Here is a 19,426-nt window from a genome sequence, read left to right as displayed (position 1 = left end):
GGAAAAAACCCACTCAGTTCAGTTTCTCCCACTATACTCTCACAGCACACTTCTGACATCACTTATGTTGATTTCTCCCCACCAGCAAGCAAGCAATCAGTTCCACAGAGAACACTAGCAAGGTGTCCTCCAATTCAATTTCAATGTTATCTACCTGGAGATGGCATCAGATCCCACAGGTTGAGGGCTTAGTCCCACAAGGTTGAACCACTTCAGACACCAGCTACAAGTCTGATCTCCAGAACTTCTGACCCACTAGCTTCAAGTGAGGTTTCCAGGACCCCTTCCTTCTCTTTAGGCTCAATTAATTTGCTAGAGTGGCTCACAAAACCCAGGAAAACATGTTGGCTGGTTTAGTATAAAGAATATTTTAAATGATACATATAAACAGCCAGGTGAAGAGATAGATATGGTGAGGTCTGGAAGTGTCCCAAGCACAGGATCTTCCATTCCCTGGAGTTAAGGTGCACCGATCTCCAGTTTGTCGATGAGTTCAGCTGTCCAGAAGCTCCTTGAGCCCCATACTCTTGGGTATTTTATGGAGACTTCATTGGACAGCATGATTGAAGCATGGACAACCATGTAGAAATGTGATTGGACAAAAAAGGATTTGATCTAATGCTAATAGACTAAGTGGGAAAACCCACCAAAGCCTGTCTAGATTCTCCCTGACCTCTCTGTGCAGTATTCCTTTCTTCCTGGCATGGGGCAGGACTCTTGTAATGTAGATCTAATGACCTACAATCAGACAAGGTAGGTCAGGGAATTTCTTTATGGCCAGCTCCAAGACAGAAAGGCAGGGGAAGATAAGAGTCCTGCCTTGGGGAGCCAGGAACCATGGACCAAAAAATATGTGTGTGTGTGTGTGTGTGTGTCTGTGTGTGTGTGTGTGTGTGTGTGTGTGTGTGTGTGTACATATATATATAAATCAGATCATGTACTTGTCGACCATTTGTATATAGTATTTGGAGAACTATCTATTCAAATTCTTTGCCCATTTTTAAATTGGCGTATTTGTCTTTTTGTTATTGAGTTGTAAGTATTCTTTATATATTTTGGATATGAGACTCTTAGGAGATATATGATTTGCAAATATCTTTCCCATTCTGTTGACCATCTCTTTAAATTCTCCATAGTGTCCTTTGACACTATAAATTCTACTATTTCGTTGTTGATCTTCTGGTTAGTTGTTCCAGCCATTATTGCAAGTGGGATACTGAAATCTCCTACAATTATTGTTGAATTGTCTATTTTTTCTTTCAATTCTATTAGTTTTTGTTTTAGTATTTTGGGGCTCTATTTTTAGGTATATGCATGTTTATAATTCTTATATCTTCTTGGTGCATTGAGCATTTTTGTTACATAATGTATTCTTTGTTTCTTGTGATATTTTTGCCTTAAAAGTCTATTTTGTCTTTTTTTGTTGTTATTTTGTTATTTTTTCCCACATGTTTTATATCTTTTTTGTTCCTTAATTCCTCCATTACTGCCTTCTTTTATGTTAAATAGATATTTTCTAGCGTGCCATTTAAATTCCTTTGTTGTTCCTTTTACTATATTTTTTAGTTATTTTCCTAATGGTTGCCCTGGCAATTACAATTAATTGAGATCAATTAATTAAAAGAGCCAAAGAGGATGCTCAAGACAGAGCCAGTCTGTTTGTAACCTAATCTTGGAAGTGACATCCCATCACTTTGGCCATATTCTATTGCTAGAAGCAAGTTGCTGAGTCTAGCCCATCCTCAACGGGAGGGGATCCCAGAGATGGGGGACAATTGTGGGCCATCTGAGAAGCTGCCCACCACACTAGCTTTATGTGGTTCCTTATTCCTGAAGATTTGTGAACAAATTCAACTTTTAAGATGCTCTAAAACTGTGCTGTCCGATATGGAAGCCATTAATCACATGTGGCGATTAAAACTGAATAAAATTAGAAATTTGATTTCTCAGTCACACCAGCCACATTTCAAGTGCTCAATAACCAAATATGCCTAGTGACTACCGTGTTGGACAGCGCAGTTATTGAACATGGAGTGGGAGAGCTTTCAAGTCTCCTGAATGCTTTGAAACTTGAAGAAAATACTCCTAATCTATCTGCTTTTTGAATTGTGGTTTTCACAGATGATTTTTCTCAGAGTAGTAGCATCCTGAATCTGGATGTGTTCTAATAGCATCATACGTGCAAAAATCAAAGAAATAATACAAAACAGAAGCTGTTCCTATGTACTTGCACTTATCACCCCGGACCACTTTCCTTCTGGAATAAATGAATCCATCAATTAACTTGTTTCAGCCAGAAGGATAGCCTTCCAGTTGCAGAGGGAAAACAGAAGTTCTTTGACAGAGAAGACAAAAAGCGCTGGAAATGACTCATTTGGTTACCAACAATGTGCGTTTGCACCTGAGCTAACAGGCCCCTTATTAGATCCTGGGGCGTAATTCACCCTGGTGGCAGCTCGAGCAAGGTCGTTGCAGATACAAATATAAATTGCCACATTGTCTTCATGTGATCATTTGGAAGCAGAGGAAGCTTGTCAGTAATGACAGGTCACAAACATTCGCCACGCGGGCTCCTTTATGCCTGCCTTGGCCAGGCTGGGCGCTGGCAGCTCTGCCATTCGGGCGCTTGTTTTTGTTATGGAACAAAAGCCTCACTCCCAGCTGTGGCGCCAAAATCTAGCTCGCACTGTACGAGTAACTGACAGCTCCAAAGCTAGGCGTAGAGGAGGCCAGGATCGGCTCCTCCAATCGCAGGGGCCTCTCTCTGCGAGCCCCGCGTGTTTACAGGCAGCCTGCGGCGGGCGCGAGGAGGCGACGGGGAAAACCAGGACGTGGAGCTCGGAGTGGGCGTGCGCCCCAGCAGAAAAGTGAAAGTGCATGCCGCCGCCAGGGAGGAGCAATCCACACTGTAATCCGGGGCCCTGGCCGCAGTGACAAAACAGAAGAGGTCGGGGGAAATGAAACTAAAGGCAGAAGACTCAGAGATGAAGCGGTTGAGGAAAACAGAAAGCAAAGAAGAGAGACAGAGATGGAGAGGAGAGCGCGCCAGGAAAACAGCTTCAGAAACAGAGAAGAGACAAAACACAGAGAACACCAGTGGGCAAGGAAAGCAGTCCCAAAGATGGGTGAGCAATGGTCAAAGTGACCAGATGCAGCGAACCAAGAGAAACAGGGGGGGTGACCTGTTTTATCTGGTTTACTGGCTCAACCTGTAAGAAATTCCCCTGGTAAGCTCCTCATGACTTTGCATGTATGGTCTCTGCAGGGAGTGAAGTAACAGAAAATGTGTCTCCTCCATTGGCGGGACTGATGGATAACCACTTACGTCCTCAATCTCCTGCCAGGTGCTCTGAAGTGACACAAAGTTGAGAGAAACTGAACAAGTAGATGGCTTGTATGTTAGTGATGTTGATTGCTTCCTGCAAACCTTCAAAGCCAAAATGCTGTTACCAACATCATTATAGAGGGTTTATTAAACACTGAATTGGGCATGCTGTTGTCGTGTATCCGAACCATGTAAGTAAAAAGAACTTTTCAGTGCCTTGAGCAACTAATAAATTAACATAGCAAGGAAAGTTCCCAGGGTGTACTTTGCAGAACGAATATGCAAGATCTATATCTGTTACATACCAGGCAAAATAAAACAGATTCATGCCTGGTCAGTGGATTCCAGGGGATTGAAAAGCATCTACCTTTGGGGGGAAATAAAATGACTTTGAGGTTGTGGTTTCTGAGTTGGGGGCAGTAGAGCTCAGAGCCTGAATGTTAGCTCTGGAATCCACCCAACAGAGCCCTTTTGATGGTTCTATACATGCTGATCATGCAGTTTTGGACAAGACAGCCAACTTCTCTGGGCCTCCATTTTCTCATCAATAAAGTGGAAATAATACATCCAGACTCACTGTGAAGATTGAATGGGATGATTTATGTCAAGTACCTGACACTTAGTATACAATAAACAAATGTGGTTATTTCATGCCAGTATATGATGGAGAATTTTCCAAAAAATAATATAGTGGTAGGGCACATTCTTCCTTATGAAGAGAAAAGCATTTAGGACAGCTAAAAAAGCATTTAGCTGGCACATAGTGAGCACTCAATTAGTGCTGAAGCTGCTCCTGAGTATATCAGACAAACCCTGGCTCTGCCAGTTACCAGTAATGCTTCATAATCTCTTTGCCTTGGTTTTCTCATCTGTAAAGTGGGTATAACAGTACCCACCCTATAGGACTATTGAAAGAGTGGAGGGAGATAACTCATATAAGGAAACTGACGCGTAGCAGCACTCATAATTGTGAGCTATTATTATTGCTTTCAGCATCTGATGGATGAGCATTCTAGAAATTATGGCTTGGTGATAGACTATATTCTCACAGTATAATTGAAGGACAGGAAGAGAATAAAGTTTTCCTTAGGAACATGCCCCATGTTCTCTTCTGTGCCTCTCTTCTCTTTAGATTTGGATCCTCTCCTCTTCTCTGGGCTTCTAAGTTTCTTTCACAGCTGTCCAAGACTCTGCATTCTGACATCAACTAGACTTGTCTTCTCTGCAGCACTTCTTTTTAAACTTTTAATTTTGAGATCATTGTAGATTCACATGCAGTTGTAAGAAATAACACAGAGAGATCCTACGTACCCAGTTTCCTCCAATGGTAACATCTTGCATAACTAAAGAACAGTATTATAGCCAGGACGTTGACATTGTTACACTCCACCTTATTCAGATTTCACCAATTTTACATGCAGTAATTTGTATGTGTATTTAATTCTACACAATTCTGTCACACATGTACATTCACATGATCATCGCCACAGTCAAGACACACAACAGTCGCATCACAAGTGTCCTCATCTGACATACTTTTTACCCCAAATGTTTGCTGATTACACCCATCACCATTTCCCCATAAAACTTCTTTCTCCTGAATTCAAAGACTTGTTAAGAGCGTGCTTAGCTCATCACAAATAAATTCTGGCTAAGGTATTGATGGACAATAACTGTGGAATGGGTCATATCCCCAAAATAATTGTATTCTCAGACAGAAATTTAATGATATAATTCTGGGGAATGGCCAGTAGAAGAATATCAGGAAGCAAGCTGAAGGAAAACGGGGCTCAGAATTATCACTCGATTTTAAATGAGCATAAAAATAGTCAGGGATGAGGAAGAAACATTAGGTGGAAATTCTCCTCCCTCCCCCCTATACACATACACATACACACACACTCCTACCTTTAGAATAAGAAACTTTTCAGAAACTTCTCTCCTTTAACCAATCTTGATCCACTGGAATAAATAAGAAATCTCGTTGCTGCAGCTGAAGAACTGTATCACATTACTGCTCCCTTTGATAGCACAGAGCAGAAGTTAAACAATCAGTCAATGCCCAGGCTTGCAACTGCTACCACAGGGCCCTGTTTGATTGTCTGTGGCCAACCACAACTTTTTAGTGCTGATGACCCTGATGTATTCTACAAGCTGCAGAAAGCACTGGCTTAACGCCAGGCATGGTATGAGCTATTCCCTTTACAAATTTTGACATAATTAGAATGCATAATATGCCACAAACAATTTTCCCTCAAAGACTTGTTTTCAGAGTCAAAACTACAGCACACAATCCTTGGAGTGGAGAAGATGAAGCTTTGGTTCTCAGCTTCTTTCTTTCACAAGATGGTCCTTCTACTGAGAAGATCTGAGGCACAAGTACTGCTGGCTTTCTGTGATGCCACTGGCAACTGAAAAAAGGGTACAGGGATTGGGAAGAGAAGGAGTGAAGAAGTGACACTACTGGAGGGGAGATGTAACTCAGATATTTCTTATGTTCTTAAAATGTGGTGCCTGAACCAGCAGCACCAGCAGCACCTTGATAAGGTATAAATGTTCCAACTCCACCCCACATCTTCTGAATCAGAAACTTTGAGGTTGTGTATTATTAATCTGTGTTTCAACAAACCCTCTAGGTCATTCTGATGCATGGTGAGAACCACTGGATCTTGCAGCAAAAAGATCCAAAAACAAATTTGTTGGTCCACTAGAATGGATAATTATTTTCATAGGGATATAGATGGAATAGTCAAGTCCTACTTTAAATTCAGGACATACAAATTTGAGGCACTATTCTAAGGACAGAAGGATGAGCAAGACAGACAGTATCTCAACTTCATGGAAGTGCTGAGTGCCCTAAAGGGGAAAAAAAGGCATCAAGCTTGGAGTGCAATTTTAGCGGTGTGGTAAGAAAAGACCTCTTTAAGAACATGGTATTTGAGCAGATGCCTGAGTGAAGGTCAGGAGCCAAAAGGTCATGCTAAGATCCAGAGGAAGGGAATTCTGGCAGAGGGCACTGGAAGTGCAACATCCTGACATGGACATGAGTTTGGTGTGATCAAGAAAAACAGGAGGCAAGGGGGCAGTGTGGATAGAGGGGAGGAAGAACAGAGCTGGTTAGTGAGAAGTGGGACGGAGCTAAATTACACAGGGCCTCCTAGGGACCTTCTGACATCATGGGAAACTACTGGAGTCTCTTGGACAGGGGAGGGGCATACTTTATTTTATGTGCTTAAAACAATTTAGCTGCTGTGGGAGGACAAAAGTGAAAGCAATCAGTTAGGAGACTGGCATGATAGTCTGGGTTAGAAATGATGAACGCTAGATAAATATGGTACTAGTGAAGGTGGTGGGATTGGTTGGATTTAGGATGTATTTTGAAGACAAATCTGAATGCCATAGAAAAGGAGGAGTCAAGAGTGATTTTTAAGTTTTTGTCTTTAAGCTGTGGAGTTAATCATGGTGTCATTTATTGAAATGAGCAAGAAACAAGTCTAGGGATAAAACCAAGAATTCTGTCTTGGTCATGTTAAGTTTGAAATGCCTATTAGACATCCAAGTGTACAGTAGGGTTTCAAATATTAATATGCTATTCAGTGGGGAGATGAAACTGGATTTTATTGCCTTATAGTATGCATAACTAAGTAAAAAAAACTGTTCATTAAATAAATTACAGGCAAATATTTAAAAGTAAGCATTTTATAAAATAATAAAGTTCATAAATTTAAGTTAAAAGTTACATTAAAAATAACAATTTAAGTTAATAATTTAATCATCATATAAAATAATAATTTGTTTGCTTTTTCCCATTCTCACACTCCATGAATCTATTTTATTCAAATTTTCTATATGGTCTTCTACCTCACTGTGTTTCCCATTGCTAGAATCACTTTTCTAGTATCTTCTAAGAGTTCTCCAGACCATGTCATATTCACTTCCAGCTGAGCTGTTTGACATGCAGCACTTTTTGAATGTGTGTATGATGTTGCCTCTGGATACTTTATTCCAACCACAAGAAATCCATTTGCTGCTTATGATCTCCACACCAAATCACACACCATTTTGTATTGTAAGGTGATGTATAGAGGTCTTGTTTCCAGCAACATCCAGCACAAGTGCTTGTAAGGGAAACAGCCAAATCTAAGCTAAATTTCTTTGCTTGCTGGTTTTACTGATTGCATCAAGTGGCCTCTATAAACATCTTGAGCTAGCACTGACTGAGATTGCTTCAGGCTACTGTGCCTCCTTCAAGTAACCGTTTGTCGTTCAAAGTTAAGTATTTGAGTGAGGACCCTTGTAAAATGAGAGATGCTTTAAGATCCAAATAGAAGACATCTGGCTCTTTCATGAGGGATGATTTTAGCAGATAAAAGCATCATGTATTCCAGCATAATTGTATAAAAGCTGAAGAGTATTGAGGCAGAATACACTTTGGCCTTTGAACTCATGCCCATCTTCTTCAATGTGGAAGGGCTGAGGTACTTGAAAGAATTCTCAGATAGTCATTTTGGTATATTCCAGCATGAGTTTATCATGAGTGCTGCTAAGATTATATAACTCAGGGCACAAAAACAGGGCTGGCATTGCTGGCCTGGGTACACATTAGGGTGCCTTTAGGCATGTTGGGTTGAGTGGAGAATTGAGGTTGTCAAATGTTTCCAACCTGAGTATTCACATTTCTCTTGCCATCCAAATCACAGTTTCTGGATTGAGAAAAAGAGAAAATGAGGCAATAGAGGAGTTTCTCTATAGACCACCTACCATGTGCTTGACTTCTCTCTTCTGGGACTGTTGATTCCCAAGTGCTGTGCAGTGATGTCAGAACTGCTGATGCTGAATTATCACCCCAGCTGGGCCTCAGCCCCACACAAAAAGGGCTGTGCTCAGAAGGAAGACTACACAGTTTTTGGACTGAAAACTTCAAATATAACTATTATTTTAATGAGATGTATTCTGGCAGTGAAATTAATGCCTTCCCACCCCCAGGCTGGAGCTCCCAACTGTCAGTCCTATCCCTTTGTCTTTGCTCTCATGCCTACCTTCCCTGGAATGTCCTTTCTGCCACCTCATTATCTGGTAGATCCTTACTCACTCAGCTCCAGCAGGGCTTCATATGACAAGACTTCCTTGACCCACCCTGGCTATCTGGCTCCCTCCTTCTCCATGACACCCAAATTCCCTTGCAGATCATGATTATGTCTTTACTAGAGGCATCATAATAATGTGTTCACACATCTATGTCTTCTGTTAGACTGGGAGCTCCTGAGCATAGGAACTGAATAACAATCTGGACATATCAAGATCCATCAAAGACCTTTTACACAGTAAACACTCATAACCTTTGTTGAAGGATTAGCCTTCAGGGTGGCATTTTGTTTTGTATTGTATTTTTAAATTTTGGTGTCAAGTATGGGAGGACACAGTAGGCATGGCCACCTATATGGTGTCATTTGAAAGGGGTCAGGCAGGGTTCTCATCATCCAAATGGAATATATCTCCTATTGAACCCGAAATTACTCCATTAAAAGTTACCCTCTCATTTAGGTCCTCGAGAATGCACTGACTAGCTACAAATACCCCTGGGGAGAATAAGTCGCCAAGTTCAATGCTTCTTAACTTATGAACCAACTGGGAATTTTGTTAAACTTGAGATTCTGAAGCAGGGAGAGGGCTGAGATTCTAAATTTCTAATAAGCTCCCAAGTGATGCTGATGCTGCCTGACTACAGACCACACTTTGGTAGTCATGGTCTAGCAGTCCTTCTCAAATTGAGCCTTCATCAGAATCACCTGGAGAGCTTCTTAAAACAGGTGGCTGAGCACCACCTCCAGGTTTTCTGATTCAGTGGGTCTGGGGCATGACCAGAAATTTTGCAATTCTACCAGGTTTCCTGGTGATGCGACTGTTGCTGGTCCATGGACCATACTTTGAGAACTACAGCTACAGATCCAACATGTTCACTTTCTTCACAGAAACTGGATACTATCACACAGTCCTGCAGCAGAAACACCATTTCTGTGAGCCAATTTCAGCTGCTCTTTTGTCACACCATGACTTGGCCCTGACCCGTATCTGCTCCTTCTCCCATGCCACTCAGGGGTTAGAGCCAATTTCCACTGCTCTCCTTAAACCCACCAGCACATCTTCTGATATTTCACAGAGAAAATAGGAACCTGCTGTGGATTGAAATGTCCGCCCTGCCACACACCCCCCAACCACCCATATTCATTGAAGCTTGATCCCCATTGCAACAGCATTCAGAGGCTGGGAAACCAGACTATGGTATTTGAAAGGTGGGGCCTTTAAGAGGTGATTAGGTTGTGAGGACTCTGTCTTCATGAATGGATTAATCCTTTCATGGATTAATGGGTTAATGGTTTAGTGAGTTGTCATGGGAGTGGCACTCATGGCTTTATAAGGAGAGCTAGTGAGCACATTAACCAGCACTCTTACCACTCTCACAATGTGATACCCTGTGTCACCACAGGACTCTGTAGAGAGTTCCTGCCAATAAGAAGGACCTTGACAGATGTGCCCCCTGGACCTTGGACTTCCTGGACTCCAAAACTGTAAGAAACAAATTTCCTTTCTTTATAAGTTACCCAATTTCCAGTATTCTGTTATGAGCCGTAGAAAAGAGACTAATACAGAGCCCATGAGTTTGAATTACATTAAATTCCTGTCTGGCCCCTATTCACAAAAATATCAGCATCTACATTCATTCTGGAGGCCCTTTCTCCTGTATGAGACAAATAAATGTCCCTTGTCCTAGGCAAAGTTGTTCCATTTCCATCTTCTGAGCTCTGGAGCACATGCCTACACCTCTCAGAGGTCTTTCCTCTTATCTTGAATTCTTATTTCTTCTATTTCTTATTTCAGTGATATCCAAGTCTTTCCCATATTAAAAAAAAAAATCATTCTCTTTATCCTGCCTCCTTTGCTCTTTTCTTTTGAAAATTGCATGTATTACTTCCTTAACTCCCAGCCATTTTAAATATCGAATGCAATCTGGCTTTCATCCTCTTGTTAACATCACCAACTTGTTATCAAATTTGGTGGCAATTTTCAGTGCTATCTACAATCTCAAGGCACTATTACTTCAGCAAACATCACTGTATGCTAATGATTCCTACATCAGGCAGGATCCAAGCAGGAAAACAAAACAAAAAAAGTTTTAAAGTACAAGGAATTTAATCCCCATAGGTGATGAAAGAGCTGAGAAAACAAACAGAGGGCTTTGAGATAACCCAGAAATTATATGAACAGGAAGCCGCTACCCTCCTGGGCTGGAGGGACCAAAGGAAGAGGTGGGGCTGCCACAGCCAGACACTCCAGCGACCCATGGAATCTAGAACCACTGGCCTATGTGGGAGAGCTGAAGCCTTCGAGGAGGTGAGGCCAGTGGAAGGACACCCCTAGAGCAGAGAGAGGGAGAGAAATTCCCTGATTTCCGCCTTACTCTCTCCAATTTCCTGCCATGGCCTCTCTTTGGCCACACCCAGCCAGCAGCCCCTGAGAAGGAAGCCTGGGAGAAACAACCCACAGAGGTTGGGAGGCGGTCATGATAAAGGGCAGGGGCAGGGAGAAGCAAGAAATAGATATCACAGCAAATAGGCCAAGGACTGGCACAGCTCCTTAATCAATACACCCTCCCCAGATCTCTCTTCAAGGTCAAAAATCGTCACACAACTGGACCTGGATGCCTATGGGCACCTCAAAACTAAACATTGCATAACTGGTGCTATGTCCCCCTCCAAACTTGCTTCCCTGCCTCAGTGACTATCTTTAACATCAGCTAGTCCCATGAGTCCAAATCAGACAATTGTCTTTGATCCCTTCTTTTCTCGTTCTGCCTATATCCTGCTGGTCACCAGGTTTTGTTGATTTCTGCTTTGTTCTTAAATCCGTCCTCACCTCGCTTTAGGCTCTGTTGCAGCTTTAGTTCAGACCCTCTTCATCTCTCACCTGCACTAGGCAGATCCCCTGACTAGCTATTTCTTCTCTTCACTGAGCATTGAGTGATAGAAAATAGCCAATGGGATAAGCAGAAGGAAAGCTTTTGTTTATAAGTGGATTGGTATATGTAACGTAGTAAATTAGCAGAGACCCAAAACTATTCTTATGTTTTTCCTGCTTCTCACCCTTCTGGTCCCTTCCTCTTGCTTCACCTCCCATTTCTATTCCTCTTTATTTTTCTTCTCTTCCCACCTCTTAAGTTCTGGAGAGGAGCAAAGAACAACAGAATTGATTCCAGGGTTTGCTTGAAATTCCAACTTAAGCCACAGGTCTTGGAAGTCAGCTTTGCCTGCCATGTGACAAGAGGAAGCAAGACATCAGGTGGCACATTAGCTGTGACTATGTGACTAGGTCTATAGATGGAGCCACTGGGGGCTTGGGAACAGTGGGGTGTAGATGTAGGAAGTGGTGAGACAAGCAGCTCCACCATAGCTTTTTTTTTTTTCTTAAAGATAAATTTTTATTTCAGCTTTGCCAAGGTTTATAACATTTAGATCTTATTTTATAAGAATAATTTCCAGATTTACTTAGTCTAGGTTCTACTTCTAAATTCAGTGCTTATCACCTTTATCACATTCTTTATATCCCTGAATTCTTTGCTTTGGTTTTTACAGGGATCAGAGAAAAAGATTGTAAGTAACCTCTGCATCCGTAGTGAAAGAAATGGGGAATTATCAAGGCTGCTATGCCCACCCCCAACCCTCGTTCATCCATGCTTGTTGTGGGCTGGAAGGACAGTTTTTATATTTAAAATGTTATAAGAAAAATTCTATACTCTAGTAAGTATGATGAACACTGAGGAATTTTTACACTTTACAAAATTATGTCTATCATTTTTCATTTTTTTCATATTAATAGGCATAACCACCACAAAAGGAAATTTACAAATAGCTTTTAAGAAATCTCAGAGGCATTTATATCAGCATGTGCTGATGTCTCGTTATATTTTATGGCATTCAAGACTCTCATAATAGGTTGCTGGGGTTAATTCAGGTACTTCTTCCCCTGGAATAGCTTGAGAGTAAAATAAAAAACATAGGAGATAAAATGGTGTAGATAAAAACAGTACTGGAGGCAAAGGGGATGGATTAGGAGCTTTTGACATCTTACCACCCTCAAACCTGACAATAGCCTAATTGGAAGCCTGATGAAGGTAATAAATGAGAATTGTTAAATATAAGCTAACTATTCAAAAACATAAGGTTTTTAAAATTAGGTAGGTAGGTGAGGAAAAACATAGTCACTTTAGTTTGGATTTGGATTTGCAGCAAAGCATCATGAGTATGATTTCTGTTTCCTTAATTAGCTCAGTCAGGTTCACCTGACAATGGATCCGGACAGTAGAAAAAGACCTTGGAAGGTCTGTACCTGCACTGTCCAATATGAGAGCCATTGGCCAGATGTGGCTATTTAAACTTAATTGAAATAAAATAAAATTAAAAATTCAGTTCTTCATTCATGTAGCCACATTTTGAGTGCTCTTTAACTACGTGTGGCTAATACTGTACTGGAAGGCACAGATGTAGACCATTTCCATTACTGCAGAATGTTCTCACAGATGAGCAATTTGCATGCTCACATTTGTATTAGTGTTAAATATATGAAAGGGGCTAGGTTTAGTATTCTGAAAACATTGTTACAGATATTATTATGCCAATTATTGTTTAAGCTTCAAAATATTTCTATTAGAATGAAAGAATTAACTAAGGATTATTAACTAAAATACAGACAGAAAGGCACATAATAAGTAAATGAGAATCAAATCTGGAACCTAAATTTTAAGAATTCTTCCCCACAATAGCACATTCTTGTAGTATAAGAAAACTATATTAGATAAGCACATAAACAAAATAATTGTGGTTGAAATGAAGCCTTGCTGCAGGAAAATTTTAAAAAGAAAACAGGAATTGAATGAAGAAGATAAGGGATAAAGCCTAGCAGAGGTCACTAGTAGAAACATAGGGAGAAAACAATGTTAAGAATTTGCTGATAAAATTAGCAAATAAAGGAGAAGAAAGGTCCACAGGTAAATCTAAAGATTTGGGGGAAGAAAATGTGAAGAAATGTAAAGACAAACCACAAAGCTAGGTTACGTATTTACACTAGATATGACAATAGGGGTTTTCAGGTTGAGAGCTCATACATGTGGGTAAGGAAAACGCTGACTCTAATAGGCTTATGGGAAAAGGATAAAAAAGAATTTGTAGAAGGGGAAGTAAAACTTGAACACATGGGGAAACAGTTTTCCTCGTTAATGATCAAAGAAATAAAACAAAATGAGATTTAATGGAACACAATAAACTAGCAAAGGGAGGGAAAGAGAGAGTGAGACATGATCAAAGCAAGGGAGAGTGCAGGACACCAGCCACTTTCCCACGGTTGTCAGGGTGTGAATACTGCAACTCTTTCAGAAAGCCGTCCAGTGAATGTGTCAAGAAAATGCGCACACACTTTGACCACTGATTCCACTTTTGGCACCGATCCTAAGCAAATAATCCAAAAGACGTATAATGCTTTCTGTACAAAGGTTGGCAGCACTGTATTTCAATAGCAAGACATGGTGAAATCATGGCACAGCTTGACAGAATATTCTGTAGTAAAAATTATGCTAGGAAGAGTTTTTACTTTCTTTTTAAACTATGTAATATTTGAATACATTCTTTTAAAGAAAGCCAAAAAAAGAGAGAAAATGGGAGACCTCCTTTGCCTCCTCCCTCAAGCCCATTTCCCTTCCCAGAGATTAGTGTGTATCCTACAAAGATTTTCCCATCCATCTATCCATCTGAAATCACACTGTGCAGATGTATATAGTGTATTTTGTAGGGGGTTGTTTTAAATACAAATGAGATCATGTTGTAAAAAGTATTTTATAACTTTTCCTTTCCACTTAAAAATATGAGTCCTTTCTTTTTGGTATGCAGCAACTTCCCTCATTCTTTTTAGTGGCTGCCTACTGGTCACACATTATCAAAGGCTTCTTTTTAAATCATTCTCTCCTTATGATGAATATTTATGCTGTTTTCAGAATTTTGCTATTAAAACCTGTGCTGCAACAAGTACACTCTCTGTGCTCCTTTGTGCCCATATACTGATGTTTCTCCAGGATGGACAGCTAGAAGTGGAACTGCTGGCTTCAAATGGCATGTACATTTTAGAATTACGGTAGATATTGCAAGAGTATACATGCATATGGTAGGTACATACAACAGTATACTCATGTGAGTAACTATTTCCCTGTACATTCAATAATACTGATATTATCAAAGCTTTAAAATTTCTTCCATTCTGGTAGGCAAATATTACATCTAATTATTTTAATAATACTGAATTATTTGTATTTTTGGTTTTATGTTGAAAATATTTTCTATCATTCACTTATTTTAAAACTTTTTAATGATGTCTTTTGTGATAAAGCTTAAAGGTTTATTTTGTGGTCAAATTTATTCAGCCTTTTAAAGTGGCTGTCATTTCCCAGAAATTATAAAAATATTTATGCACATTTCTGCTAATATTTTTATGATTTATTTCTGCCCTACTAGCTCTATAATCCATCTACAAATTATATAGCCACACATGAGAGAACAGCTTTCATTATAAAATTAGGCAGAAAATCAATGTGAAACAAAAAAGATGTGTAGAAAAGAAATGAAAATAAATATGCCACAAACAATTACAGTGGTTATCTTTAGGTAAGGAGATTAACCGCAGTTTTCTTTCCTTCTAATAGTTTGTATGCTTCAGGGTTTAGATATGATTGGTTATATTTATAACACATGGTGGCCTTTTATAGATTTTTTTCTGCCCAGTACAGTAACCGTCCTTTTTCTCTTTAACTACGTGGTTTGGTGAAGGCCTTCAATCAAAGCAGTTCACCCTTGTCGACAGGTGTGAGCTCATGAGCCAGAGTTCTTTGCTGGGATTCCACACCTGCTGCAGGTGGCAAAGAGCTCACCTGCCCCTGGTCACAAGGCTGATGAATCTGTGGCCAGACCTGCCTATGCACCTGGTTCCAATTGACTAGATAACGAAACAAGTGACACACACATACACTCAGAGACAGATAAAGACAGAAAGACAGAGGCCCACACACACTTAAGCCCCTGCATGTAATTTTCCCCAAGCCCAGGTCCATCTGTGGTTGAGTTACCTGAGCTGATAAGTCCCTTCCCCTCTTTCTTTATTGTGAGTAGAATTTCAGTTACGGGTACCAGAAGGGTTCTGCATGAAAAAGCTATAGGAAAGGGAAGATAGAAAAGCAACACACGCATGGAAAAATCACTAGTAGGGAATAATTACACATCAGGGACTGAGCAATCCTCACTTAGCAGGAAGGGAGGTTAACACAAATAATATAACATAGCAATTGCTTGGTTTGTAGCTATTAGGATTCTTATTACTGAAGAAGTAACTAGCAAAATAAGATGACAGCAAGCAAATGCATAATTTCATAATTCCTGTATTCCCAACAAAGCTGGGAGGGCCCATAAAATTAACTGTGATATTGCTAAGAACAAAGATGCCTAAGATACAGACAGCAATTAGAATTGGCTTAGAAGAGATGTCCATAAACATACTGACATAAATTTGTTGACATACATGTTAGACTCCATTTGTGGATTTTAATAACGAGTTTTTGGCTTAATCATAAAACACACTTAGGTTGATATCTTCTTACATCCTGGAACTCAAGAGTTAAAAGACCTTAGAAAATGAGTACAACTCATTCAGCTTAAGAGCTGTGAACTCTGAAGAGATCAGGGGATATAACAAGTGTCACATGGCTAGTAATCCCCATGGTGGGATTCAAAGCCAAGTCTCTGAAATCCCAGTTCTGTGTTTTTATTGCCTCTCAAGTGCCAATATGAGGTGACTAAACTGATCAGAAAACAACAAAGACAAAATCACTCACACATACCAGAATAGCAAATATATGTTACGAAAAAAGAAAATAATGCTATCATTTTTATACTCACTAAAAAAAATAAAAATCTGTGTAAGACTCCAAAAGCACAGGCAACAAAAGAAAAAATAAACAAAAGGGATCATATGAAACTAAAAACCTTCTGAACTGCAAAAGAAACAATTCACAGAGCAAAAAGACAACCTACAGAATAGGAAACAATATTTGCAAACTACACCTCCAACGAGGGGTTAAAATTCAGAATATACAAAGAATTCAAACAACTCAAAAGTAAGAAATCAAGTACCCCAATTAAAAAATGGGCAAAGGAGCTGAATAGACATTTCTCAAAGGAAGACATACAAATGGCCAACAGACACATGAAAAAATATTCAGCATCATGTAGCATTCAGGAAATGCAAATCAAAACCACACTGAGATATCACCTCACTCCAGTTAGACTGGCCATTATCAAAAAGGCAGAGAATAAAAAATGCTAGTGAGGATGTGGAGAAAGGGGAACCCAACTACACTGTTGGTGGGACTGTAAATTAGTGCAGCCATTATGGAAAACAGTATGGCGGTTCCTCAAACAACTACAGAAAGAACTGCCATATAAACCAGCAATCCCACTGTTAGATATATATATCCAAAGGAATGGAAATCATCATGTCGTAGGGATACCTGCACTCCCACATTTATTGCAGCTCTATTTACAATAGCCAAGAGTTGGAATCAACCTATATGTCCTTTGACAGATGACTGGGTGAGGAAAATGTGGTATATATACTCAGTGGAATATTACTCTGCCATAAAAAAGAATGAAATTCTGCTATTTGCAGCAACTGGATGAACTTAAGGAAAATTATGTTACTTTTTTTTTTTCTTTCCTGGAAACTGGCCAGTATGGGGAATCGAACCCTTGACCTTGGTTGTGTACAAGGTTGTGCTCTAACCACCTGAGTGACCTGGGCAGCTCTAGGAAAATTATGTTAAGTGAAATAAGTCAGGCACAGAAAGACAAATACTACATGTCCTCACTCATAAGTGGGAGCTGAAAGAAAGAAAGAATCACAATAATATATTGAACTTTCAAATAAAAGAGAAGGGAAATGCGGTTATTAGAGGTGGGAAAGGTGGAGGGGATGGGGGTTTAGTGAGAAATTAGTTGAGGGTCTCAAAAATTACGTTTTATAAACATGAGTATACTAATTATCCTGATTTGATCACCACCTATTGTACACATGTATTGATATTCAATTCTGTACCCCACAAATATATACAATCAATTATGTTTCAATAAAAAAACTGTCAAAAAAAAAAAAAAGAAAAAGAAAAGAAAAGAAAAATCCAGGTCTTTGAGGGGTATTATAAAGAACTGTACTGAAAGTACATTGTGTCATTAAAGAGGGTTTAAGTTAATTGCTCACAGAAAAAAACATTTATCTGGGTGGAAGTTTATGCTTTCACCCTGAAGGTTGCAATAGATGAGCTATTCTCTTAACTCTAATCTATTTCTCTTATGGTGGGATGACAGTCATCACCTGAAATCATTTTTAAGTTTCCCAGAAGTGTGGAAAAACTAACCAAATCTTACGTTCATGACCTTTTTAAAGAGCAAAATGTTACTTTTAGTTTTAAAATAACTTTCAAAAGGAGCTACCACTCTCAAAAAGCCAACTATTTAAGGTTTACAAGGACATAAAAGAAATTTCACTGGTAGGTAGAAGTTTGTTGTCTTTCTGCCCTGATTGTGGTTATTTTTTTTTTTTTTTTTTTTTTAGCATTAAGATGGTATTTTTTTTTTTTTTTTTTTAAATTTTATTTTGTCGATATACATTGTAGCTGATTAATGCTCCCCATCACCAAAACCTCCCTCCCTTCTCCCTCCCCCCCCTCCCCCCCAACAATGTCCTTTCTGTTTGTTTGTTGTATCAACTTCAAATAATTGTGGTTGTTATATCTTCTTCCTCCCCGCCCCCCGGTTTGTGTGTGTATGTGTGTATGTGTGTGTGTGAATTTATATATTAATTTTTAGCTCCCTCCAATAAGTGAGAACATGTGGTATTTCTCTTTCTGTGCCTGACTTGTTTCACTTAATATAATTCTCTCAAGGTCCATCCATGTTGTTGCAAATGGCAGTATTTCATTCGTTTTTATAGCTGAGTAGTATTCCATTGTGTAGATGTACCACATTTTCCGTATCCACTCATCTGATGATGGGCATTTGGGCTGGTTCCAACTCTTGGCTATTGTAAAGAGTGCTGCGATGAACATTGGGGAACAGGTATACCTTCGACTTGATGATTTCCATTCCTCTGGGTATATTCCCAACAGTGGGATGGCTGGGTCGTATGGTAGATCTATTTGCAATTGTTTAAGGAACCTCCATACCATTTTCCATAGAGGCTGCACCATTTTGCAGTCCCACCAACAATGTATGAGAGTTCCTTTTTCTCCGCAGCCTCGCCAGCATTTATCGTTCATAGTCTTTTGGATTTTAGCCATCCTAACTGGGGTTAGATGGTATCTCAATGTGGTTTTGATTTGCATTTCCCGGATGCTGAGTGATGTTGAGCATTTTTTCATATGTCTGTTGGCCATTTGGATATCTTCCTTAGAGAAATGCCTACTTAGCTCTTTTGCCCATTTTTTAATTGGGTTGCTTGTTTTCTTCTTGTAAAGTTGTTTGAGTTCCTTATATATTCTGGATATTAATCCTTTGTCAGATGTATATTTTGCAAATATTTTCTCCCACTCTGTTGGTTGTCTTTTAACTCTTTTAATTGTTTCTTTTGCTGTGCAGAAGCTTTTTAGTTTGATATAATCCCATTTGTTTATTTTTCCTTTGGTTGCCCATGCTTTTGGGGTCGTATTCATGAAGTCTGTGCCCAGTCCTATTTCCTGAAGTGTTTCCCCTATGTTTTCTTTAAGAAGTTTTATTGTCTCAGGGTGTATATTTAAATCCTTAATCCATTTTGAGTTGATTTTAGTATACGGTGAGAGGTATGGATCTAGTTTCATTCTCCTGCATATCGATATCCAGTTATCCCAGCACCACTTGCTGAAGAGGCAGTCCCTTCCCCAGTGAATAGGTTTGGTGCCTTTGTCAAAGATCAGATGGCAGTAAGTGTGTGGGTTGATTTCTGGATTCTCTATTCTATTCCATTGGTCAGTGTGTCTGT

This window comes from Cynocephalus volans, chromosome 15 (genome assembly GCF_027409185.1).
Source record: "Cynocephalus volans isolate mCynVol1 chromosome 15, mCynVol1.pri, whole genome shotgun sequence".
Classification (NCBI taxonomy): Eukaryota; Metazoa; Chordata; class Mammalia; order Dermoptera; family Cynocephalidae; genus Cynocephalus; species Cynocephalus volans.
This window is presented reverse-complemented; position numbering follows the sequence as displayed.